Source organism: Lipotes vexillifer, unplaced genomic scaffold, assembly GCF_000442215.2.
Source record: "Lipotes vexillifer unplaced genomic scaffold, Lipotes_vexillifer_v1.1 scaffold59, whole genome shotgun sequence".
Taxonomy (NCBI): Eukaryota; Metazoa; Chordata; class Mammalia; order Artiodactyla; family Lipotidae; genus Lipotes; species Lipotes vexillifer.
In genome coordinates this window covers 2,913,252-2,924,402 of record NW_006791208.1, presented here as the reverse complement: position 1 = coordinate 2,924,402, position 11,151 = coordinate 2,913,252, and positions in this window count along the sequence as shown.

Genomic DNA, 11,151 nt, shown 5'->3' with positions numbered 1-11,151 from the left:
GATTTCCTGAGTTGAAAGTTACTGGTTCTATGAGAAGTGAAAGAGGCTGCCACTGTGTAGAGCTCAGGAATTGTCAACATGCTTTAGACATGGTGGTTCCTCCTGGGAGTGCACTGCAAAGATTGCCCCAGTTTGCTGGGGAGTGATGCTTTGTAGTACCACTTAATCCATGCTTATTGATGGGGCTGGGATGGGGAGGGATGCAGAGGTCCCAGGGACAGGGTAGCATTGTTTTTTCTGGAACAGTCACTGGGCAGAGGGCCTGCGCTGCTGTTGAAAGGAAGCTCTTAGTGGACACAGGCCATGCAAGGTGCTTCCTTCAGTGGATGCTGGGTGGTCTGTGGACCTTGACTGCACTCTTGGCCTACTGGAGGTTTCAGGTCTAACTTTGAGCTTTAGGGAGAACTTTGCTTCTTTTATAAAATTCTTCCAAACCTAAGTCTATGTTACGAGTCCTTTCTGTTCCTTAAGGAATGGTGGAAGCATAAATGCCAGGAAGAGGCTTCTTTAAAAAAAAAAGAATTCTGTTTTTGGTTATAACATACCTTTCCCGAGGCAGTGAGAACAGAACAGCCTAGTTGCTTAAATGGGAAAAGGAAAAAGGAAAAAATAATGGGAAAAAAAGTCTACTTAATTAAAAGAAATGGGGCTTCCCTGGTGGCGCAGTGGTTGAGGGTCCACCTGCCAATGCAGGGGACACAAGTTCGTGCCCCGGTCCGGAAAGATCCCACATGCCGCGGAGCGGCTGGGCCCGTGAGCCATGGCCACTGAGCCTGTGCGTCTGGAGCCTGTGCTCCACAACGGGAGAGGCCACAACAGTGAGAGGCCCGCATACCGCAAAAAAAAAAAAAAAAAAAAAAAAAGAAATGTTATATCAGTTCTGTACATTTTTTAACAAGTTTTTTTTTTAATTTTATAAATTTATTTTTGGCTGCGTTGGGTCTTCATTGCTGCACGTGGGCTTTTCTCTAGTGTAGTGAGCAGGGGCTACTCTTCGTTGTGGTGGGCAGGCTTCTCATTGTGGTGGCTTCTCTTGCTGCGGAGCATGGGCTCTAGGCGCGCGGGCTCAGTAGTTGTGGCTCACGGGCTCTAGAGCACAGGCTCAGTAGTTGTGGTGCACGGGCTTAGCTGCTCTGCAGCATGTGGGATCTTCCCGGACCAGGGCTCAAACCCGTGTCCCCTGCATTGGCAGGTGGATTCTTAACCACTGCGCCACCCGGGAAACCCAGTTCTGTACATTTTTGTTTAATACATCTTTATTGGAGTATAATTGCTTCACAATACCATGTGAGTTTCTGTTGCACAACGAAGTGAATCAGCCATATGCATACATATGTCCCCATATCCCCTCCCTCTTGAGCCTCCCTCCCATCCCCCCATTCCACCCCTCTAGGTCACGGCAGAGCACCGAGCTGATCTCCCTGTACTATGCTGCTGCTTCCCACCAGCCAACTATTTTACATTCAGTAGTGTATATATGTCGATGCTACTCTCACTTCACCCCAGCTATGCCCTCACACCCCATGTCCTCAAGTCCATTCTCTATGTCTACATCTTTATTCCTGCCCTGCAACTAGGTTCATCAGTACCTTTTTTAATAATATATGCCATATATATCCGTTAGCATACGGTATTTGTTTTTCTCTTTCTGACTTACTTCCCTCTGTATGACAGATTCTGTGTCCATCCACCTCACTACAAATAACTCCATTTCTTTTTATGGCTGAGTAATATTCCGTTGTATATATATGCCACATATTCTTTATCCATCCATCAGTCGATGGGCATTTAGGTTGCTTCCATGACCTGGCTATTGTAAACAGTGCTGCAATGAACATTAGGGTGCATGTGTCTTTTTGAATTATGGTTTTCTCTGGATATATGCCCAGTAGTGGGACTGCTGGGTCATGTGGTAGTTCTATTTTTAGTTTTTTAAGGAAGCTCCATACTGTTCGCCATAGTGGCTGTATCAGTTTACATCCCCACCAACAGTGTAGGAGGTTTCCCTTTTCACATGCTTTCCAGCATTTATTGTTTCTAGCTTTTTTGATGATGGCCATTCTGACCAGTGTGAAGTGATACGTCATTGTAGTTTTGATTTGCATTTCTCTAATAATGATGTTGAGCATCTGTTCATGTGCCTCTTGGCCATCTGTATGTCTTCTTGGTGAAATGTCTGTTTAGGTCTTCCACCCATCTTTTAACTGGATTGTTTGTTTTTTTGATATTGAGCTCCATGAAGCTGTTTGTATATTTTAGAGATTAATCCTTTGTTGTTTCATTTGCAAGTATTTTCTCCCATTCTAAGGGTTGTCTTTTTGTCTTGTTTATGGTTTCCTTTGCTGTGCAAAAGCTTTTAAGTTTAATTAAGTCCCATTTGTTTATTTTTGTTTTTATTTGTTACTCTAGGAGGTGGGTCAAAAAATATCTTGCTGTGGTTTCAGTCAAAGAGTGATTTTGTCCTTTGTTTTCCTCCAAGAGTTTTATAGTGTCTGGTCTTACATTTAGGTCTCTAATCCATTTTGAGTTTATTTTTGTGTATGGTGTTAGGTAGTGTTCTAATTTCATTCATTTACATGTAGCTGTCCAGTTTTCCCAACACTGCTTATTGAAGAGGTTGTCTTTTCTCCATTGTATGTTTTTGCTCCTTTGTCATAAATTAGGTGCCCATATGTGCGTGGGTTTATCTCTGGATATTCTATCCTGTACTGTTGATCTATATTTGTTTTTGTGCCAGTACCATACTGTCTTGATTACTGTGGCTTTGTGGTATAGTTTTAAGTCAGGGAGCCTGATTCCTCCAACTCCGTTTTTCTTTCTCAAGATTGCTTTGACTATTCGGTGTCTTTTGTGTTTCCATACGAATTGTAAGTTTTTTTGTTTTAGTTCTGTGAAGAATGCCATTGGTAGTTTGATAGGGATTGCTTTGAATCTGTAGATTGCTTTTGGCAGTATAGTCATTTTCACAATATTGGTTCTTCCAATCCAAGAACATGGTATATCTCTCCATCTGTTTGTGTCATCTTTGATTTCTTTCATCAGTGTCTTATACTTTTCTGAGTACAAGTCTTTCACCTCCTTAGGCTGGTTTATTCCTAGGTATTTTATTCTTTTTTTGCAATGGTATATGGGAGTGTTTCCTTAATTTCTCTTTCTGATTTTTTGTTGGTGTATAGGAATGCAAGAGATTTCTGTGCATTAATTTTGTATCCTGCAGCCTTACCAAATTCATTGATTAGTTCTAGTAGTTTTCTGGTGGCATCTTTAAGATTTTCTATGTATAGTATCATGTCATCAGGAAATAGTGACGGTTTTACTTCTTCTTTTCCAGTTTGTATTCCTTTTATTTCTTTTTCTTCTCTCATTGCCGTGGCTAGAACTTCCAAAACTGTGTTGAATAAGAGTGGCAAGAGTGGACATCCTTGTCCCGTTCCTGATCCTAGTGGAAATGCTTTCAGTTTTTCACCATTGAGTATGATGTTTGCTGTGAGTTTGTCATATATGGCCTTGATTATGTTGAGGTAGGTTCCCTCTGTGCCCATTTTCTGGAGAGTTTTTATCATAAATGGGTGTTGAATTTTGTCTAAAGCTTTTTTCTGCGTCTATTGAGATGATAATATGGTTTTTATTCCTTAATTTGTTAATATGCTGTATCACATTGATTGATTTGCATATATTGAAGAATCTTTGCATTCCTGGGATAAATCCCACTTGATCATGGTGTATGATCCTTTCAGTGTGCTGTTGGATTCTGTTTGCTAGTATTTTGTTCAGGATTTTTGCATCTATGTTCATCAGTGAAATTGGTCTATAATTTTATTTTTTTGGTTATATCCTTTTCTGGTTTTGGTATCAGGGTGATAGTGGCTTCATAGAATGAATTTGGGAGTGTTTCTCCCTCTGCAATGTTTTGGAAGAGTTTCAGAAGGATTGGTGTTAGCTCTTCTCTAAATGTTTGATAGAATTCGCCTGTGAAGCCATCTGGTCCTGGACTTTTGTTTGTTGGAAGATTTTTAATTTCGGTTTCAATTTCATTACTTGTGATACGTCTGTTTATATTTTCTAATTCTTCCTGGTTCGTCTTGGAAAATTGTACCTTTGCAAGAATTTGTCCATTTCTTCCTGGTTGTCCATTTTATTGGCATATAGTTGTTTGTAGTAGTCTCTTATAATCCTTTGTATTTCTGCAGTGTCAGTTGTGATTTCTCCTTTTTCATTTGCGTCTTCTCCCATTTTTTCTTGATGAGTCTGGCTAAGGGTTTATCAGTTTTGTTTATCTTCTCAAAGAACCAGCTTTTAGTTTTATTGATCTTGGCTATTGTTTTCTTCGTTTCTATTTCATTTATTTCTGCTCTGATCTTTATGATTTCTTTCCTTCTACTGACTTTGGTTGTTTTTTGTTCTTCTTTCTCTAGTTGTTTTAAGTGTAGGGTTAGATTGTTTATTTGAGATTTTTCTTGTTTCTTGAGGTGAGATTGAATTGCTCTAAACTTCTCTCTTAGAACTGCTTTCGTTGTGTCCCATAGTTTTTGGGTCATCGTGTTTTCATTGTCATTTGTTTCTATGTAGTTTTTAATTTCTTCTTTGATTTCTTCAGTGATGTCTTGGTTATTTAGTAGCACACTATTTAGCCTCCACGTATTTGTGTTTTTTACAGTTTTTTTTTTTTCCTGTAATGGATTTCCAGTCTCGTAGCCTTGTGGTCAGAAAGGATGCTTGATACGATTTCAGTTTTCTTAAATTTTCCGAGGCTTGATTTGTGACCCAAGATGTGATCTCTCCTGGAGAATGTTCCATGTGCACTTGAGAAGACAGTGTATTCTGCCACTTTTGGGTGGAATATTCTATAAATATCAAATCTATCTGGTCTACTGTGTCATTTAAAGCTTGTGTTTTCTTATTTATTTTCTGTTGGGATGATCTGTCCGTTGGTGTAAAGTGGGATGTTAAAGTCCCCTACTATTATTGTGTTACAGTCGATTCCTCCTTTCATGTTGTTAGCATTTGCCTTATGTATTGAGGTGCTCCTATGTTGGGTGCATAAACATTTATAATTGTTATATCTTCTTCTTGGATTGATCCTTTGATCATTGTGTAGTGTCCCTCCTTATCTCTTGTAACTGTCTTTATTTTAAAGTCTATTTTATCTGATAGGAGTATTGCTACTCCAGCTTTCTTTTGATTTCCATTTGCATGAAATATCTTTTTCCATCCCTTCAGTTTCAGTCTGTATGTGTCCCTAGGTCTGAAGTGGGTCTCTTGTAGACAGGATATATATGGGTCTTGTTTTTGTATCCATTCAACCAGTCTGTGTCTTTTGGTTGGGGCATTTAATCCATTTACATTCAAGGTTATTAGCAATATGTATGTTTCTTTTACCATTTTCTTGTTTTGGGGTTTTTATTGTGGGTCTTTTTCTTCTCTTGAGTTTTCTGCTTAGAGAAGTTTCTTTAGCATTTGTTGTAAAGCTGGTTTGGTGGTGCTGAATTCTCTTAACTTTTGTTTGTCTGAAAAGCTTTTGACGTCTCCATCGAATCTGAATGAGATCCTTGCTCGGTAGAGTAATCTAGGTTGTAGGTTTTTCTCTTTCATCACTTTAAGTATATCCTGCCACTCCCTTCTGGCCTGCAGAGTTTCCACTGAAAAATCAGCTGATAACCTTATGGGGATTCCTTTGTATGTTATTTTTTGTTTTTCCCTTGCTGCTTTTAATATTTTTTCTTTGAATTTAATTTTTATTAGTTTGATTAATATGTGTCTTGGTGTGTTTTTCCTAGGGTTTATCCTGTATGGGACTCTCTGTGCTTCCTGGACTTGGGTGACTATTTCCTTTCCCATATTAGGGACTTTTTCGACTATAATCTCTTCAAATATTTTTTCAGACCCTTTCTTTTTATCTTCTTCTTCTGGGACCCCATAATTCAAATGTTTAGTGTTGTCCCAGAGGTCTCTGAGATTGTCGTCAATTCTTTTCATTCTTTTTTCTTTATTGTGCTCCTTGGCACTTATTTCCACCATTTTGTCTTCCAGCTCATTTATTTGTTCTTCTACCTCCGTTATTCTGTTATTGATTCCTTCTAGTGTATTTTTCGTTTCAGTTATTGTATTCATCTCTGTTTGTTCTTTAGTCCTTCTAGATCTTTGTTAAGATTTCTTGTATTTATTGTCTAGATTTCTTGTATTTTCTCAATCCTTGCTTCCATTCTATTTCCGAGATTGTGGATCATCTTTACTGTCATTACTCTGAATTCTTTTTCAGGTAGATTGTCTGTTTCCTCTTCATTTATTTAGTCTTGTAGGTTTTTACCTTGCTCCTTCATCTGTGACATTTTGTTTTGCTATCTCATTTTTTTTTTATTTTTATGAGTGGGGTTGTTTTCCTGTCTTACTGGTTGTTTGGCCTGAGGCTTCCAACACTGGAGTTTGTAGGCTGTTGGGTAGAGCTGGGTCTTGGTGCTGAGATGAGGAACTCTGTGAGACCTCAGTCCTATGAATTCCCTGGGGTCTGAGGTTCTCTGTTAGTCCAGTGGTTCAGACTTGGAGCTCCCGCTTCGGGAGCTTCCGCCTGACCGTGGGCTCGTGAATCAAGATCCCGCAAGCCATGTGGGGCAGCCAAAAAAAAAAAAGGGAGAGCAATGACAAAGTAAAAAATAAAATTAGACTAGGAAACTAACAGATATGTTAGAAAAAATGTAAAAATAAAAATATAGATGAATCAACAACCGGAAGGTACATCAGTACCACAACAGTAAAAAAGAGGAGGAAGGAAAAGAAAAAAAAAGCAACAACCAAGGGCAGGGGTGTGGGGGAAGGCCTTGGCTGTGGAGGGCGGGGCCTAAGCAAGGGCAAGGTTTGTGCAGTGGGTGGGGCCAGTGCTCAGGACCCACAGGGCTGGAAAAGGCCCTGGGGGCTGTGGGGGGTGGGGCTTAGGCTCAAGAGACAGAAGGGACCCAGGCGTGCCCCCCACCCCTGAGGGCAGGAGACCTCACCTGGGAGCCCAGCAGGCTTCCTGGGCTCGAGTGGGCGGGGCAAATGCCCTCCTATCCTCTCCTGCTCCTCTGGTCTGGTAGAGCCCCTCCCTCTGCCTCTCCTGATCTCCCCAGCCTCCCTTGTATGCTCCCAAGAACCTATGCAGCCAGCTTCCCTCCTATTCCTCCAGACCAATGTGGCCGGGGTGGGGGGTTGTGGGGGGAGGGAGGCCTTGGAGGGCAGGGGACTGGCCTGGGATCTCCGCAGGCTCCCCTGCCTGAGTGGGTGGGGCAATCGCTCTCCACTCCTCTCCTGCTCTCCCAGAGGGCCCCTCCTGCCTGCCTCTCCTGGTCTCCCCGCCTCCGTCCTATGACCCCAAGGACCCATGTGGCCTGGAGGGGTGTTTGGAGGGTGGGGGATTGGCCTGGGAGCTCAGTAGGCTCCCTGGGCCCAAGTGGGCAGGGCAGTGGCCCTCTGATCCTCTCCCACTCCTCCTGAGGGCCCCTCCTGCCTGCCTCTCCTGATCTCCCTGGCCTCCCTCCTATGCCCCCAGGACCCATGTGGCCTGGAGGGGGCTTTGGAGGTGGGGGAAGCAGCTTGGGAGCTCAGCAGACTCCCCGGCCTGGCCCACGCCCTCTGCTCCTTTCCTGCTCTTCCCAGAGAGTCCCTCCCGCCTGCCTCTCCTGATCTCCCCAGCCTCAGGGGTGCTGATCTTGTCTGGCGTCCACTTCTCCTCCCTCCTGCGTCCCCCTGCGTCCTACCGGTTCACTCTGGGCTTCCTCCTGTCTCCTTGGGATTCAGAGTTCCCCACCAGCAGCCGGCAGTCACCCTAGTTGTGGGGAGACGCTAACTCTGTGTCTTCCCATACTGCCATCTTGACTCCTCTCCAGTTCTGTACATTTTTGAGAAAATAGTCTCAGGTGCCCTGGAGAGATGACTTATGTGTCAGTCAGTCTACCAGGCACTGTGCCCCCCACATGGATGCCCTGCATTCACTTCACCCAGGTAGGAGTGTCAAAGGCACCAAGAGAGTGTCCTTCAAGGCCGTGGGCTCCTCACTGTGGTAGCTTCTTGTCATGGAGCATGAGCTCTAGGCATGCAGGCTCAGTAATTGTGGCGCGCGGGCTTCAGTAGTTGAGGTGTGTGGGCTCAGTAGTTGCGGTGCATGGGCTCTAGGGTGCGTGGGCTTCAGTAGTTGTGGCGCATGGGCTCAGTAGTTGTGGCACGTGGGCTCGAGAGCGCAGGCTCAGTAGTTGTGGCACACGGGCTTAGTTACTCCATGGCATGTGGGATCTTCCCGGACTGGGGGTTGAACCCATGTCCCCTGCACTGACAGGCGGATTCTTAACCATTGCACCACCAGGGAAGTTCTTTCCATTTCTTCTTCTTTTCCTTTTTTTGTGGCCATCCTAATGGGTGTGAAGTAGTATGTCATTGTGGTTTGGTTTGCATTTCCCTAATGACTAACGACTTTAAGCATGTTTACATGTGCTTGTTGGCCATATGTACATCATCTTTGGAGAAATGTTCGTTCAGGTCCTTTGCCTATTTTTAAATTTGGTTGTTTGTCTTTTTGTTGTTGAGTTTTAAGGTTTGGGTTTTTTTAAATATATATTCTGGATTCTAGACCCTTACTGTTTATATGATTTGCAAATATTTTCTCCCATTCTGTGATTGGTCATTTCACTCTCTTGATAGTGTCCTTTGATGCCCAAATGATTTTCATTTTCACGAAGTCCAGTTCATCTATGTTTTTCTTTTGTTACTTGTGCTTTTGGTGTCATATGTAAGAAGTCATTGCCAAATACAAGGCCATAAAGATTTACATCTATAGTTTCTTTTAATTTTAGCTTTTATTTGGGTCTTTGATCTGTTTTGAGTTAATTTTTATATATGATATGAGGTAAAGGTCTGACTTTCTTCTTTTGCATTTGCCTATTCAGTTATCCCAGCATCTTTTGTTGAAGAGACTGTTCTTTCTCCATTGAATGGTCTTGGCACTCGGTTGAAATCAGTTCACCATAATGTATGGGTTTACCTCTGGAATGTCCGTTCTATTCAGTTGATCTATATTACTGTTTTTATGCCAGTACTACCCTCTTTTGACTACTGTAGCTTTGTAATTTTTGTAAGTTTTGAAATTGCGAAGTGTGCTTCCTCCAACTTTATTCTTTTTCAACATTGTTTTGGCTGTTAGGCCCCCTTGCAATTACATATGAATTTTAGGATTGACTTTTTCATTTCTGCAAGAGAGGACATTGGGATTTTGATGGGGATTTCACTGACTCCTTAGATAGGTTTGGGGTGTATTGCCATCTTAACAATGTTAAGTCTTCTAATTCATGAATGTGAAATGTTTTTCTATTTATTTAGGTTTTCTTCATTTCTGTCAACAATGTTTTGTAGTTTTCAGTATACAAGTCTTGCCCCTCCTTAGTTAAATTTATTCCTAATTATTTTTTAATGCTATTATAAATGGAATCATTTTCTTAATTTCCCTTTTACATTGTTCATTGCTTATGTATTGAAGTATAACTGGTTTTGTTTGTTGGTCTGTTGTTGAATTCATTTATTAGCTTTAGTAGTTTTTTCTTTTTGTGATTCCTTAGAATTTTCTAAACACAAGATCATGTGATTTGCAAAGAGAGATAATTTTACTTCTTGCAATTTGGGAACCTTTTTACTCTTTTTTATCCCCTCTAATTGCCCTGGCCAGAACTTTCAGTATAATGTTGAATAGAAGTGTTGAAAGCAGGAATCCTTGTCTTGTTCCTGATCTTAGGGAAAAAGCTTTCCATCTTTCACCATTAAATATGATGTTACTGGGGTATTTCATACATTTTTTTTATCCAGTTGAGAAAGTTCCTCTGTATTCATGATTTGTTAAGTGTTCTTATCATGGTATGATCTTTTTTATGTGGTTCTAGAGCCAATTCACTAGTAACTTGTTGAGGATATTTGCATCCATATTCAAAACAGATTCTGGTCTGTAGTTTTTTTGTGATGTCTTTGTCTGGCTTTGGTATCAGGTTAATACTAGTTTCATAGATAGGTTGGGAAGTGTTCCTGTCTCTTTTGTTTTTGAAAGAGTTTATGAAGGATTGATATTTATTATTCTTTAACTGGTAGAATTTTTAAAAATTGGTATAATTCACCCATGAAGCCATCTAGGCCTGTACTTTTCTTTGTTGGAAGCTATTTATTACTAATTCATTCTCTTTACTTCCAGGATTTCTGTTTCTTCTTGAGACAGTTTTTATAGTTTGTCTTTCTAGGAGTCTGTCCATTTCATCCAGGTTATCTAATTTGGCATACAGTTAATATACAATTATTTATAGTATTCCCTTATAATCCTTTATGGGGTGTGTATATCTTTTTGAGTTATGTTTTCATTTTCTTTGAAAAATACCCAAAAGTGGATCATATAGTTTTATTTTATTTTTTGAGGAACCTCATACTATTTTCCATAGCGGCTGCACCAGTTTACATTCTCAAAAATAGTGCACTGAGGACTGTTTTTCTCCACATCCTCACCAATACTTGTTATTCCTTGTGTTTTTGATAAAAGCCATTCTAATGGGTGTGAAGTGATATCTCATTGTGGTTTTTATTTGCATTCTCTGATGGTCAGTCATGTTGAGCACCTTTTCATGTTGGCCATCTGTATGTCTTCTTTGAAAAAATGTCTATTTGGAGCCTCTGCCCATTTTTTAATTACTGTTTTTTGCCATTGAGTTGTATGAGTTCTTATCAGATATATGATTTTCAAATATTTTCTCCCATTTGGTAGGTTGCCTTTTCATTTTGTTGGTTTCTTTTGCTGTGCAGAAGCTTTTTAGTTTGATGTAGTCCCACTTGTTTATTTTTGCTCTTGTTGCCTTTGCTTTGGTGTCAAATTAAAAAAATAATTGCCAAGACAGATGTCAAGGAGGTTACCATCTTGTTCTAGGAGTTTTATGGCTTCAGGTCTTACGTTCTTTAATCAATTTTGAGTTAATTTTTGTGAGTGGTGTGAGATAGTGGTCCAGTTTCATTCTTTTGCATGTGGCTGTCCAGTTTTCCCAGCACCATTTATTGAAGAGACTGTTCTTTCCAAGAAATATGTTAATATATAACCCTGCTTTAAAATAATACCTACTTAATTTTATTTATTTACAAAAACTTTGCTGCTACATAGCTCTG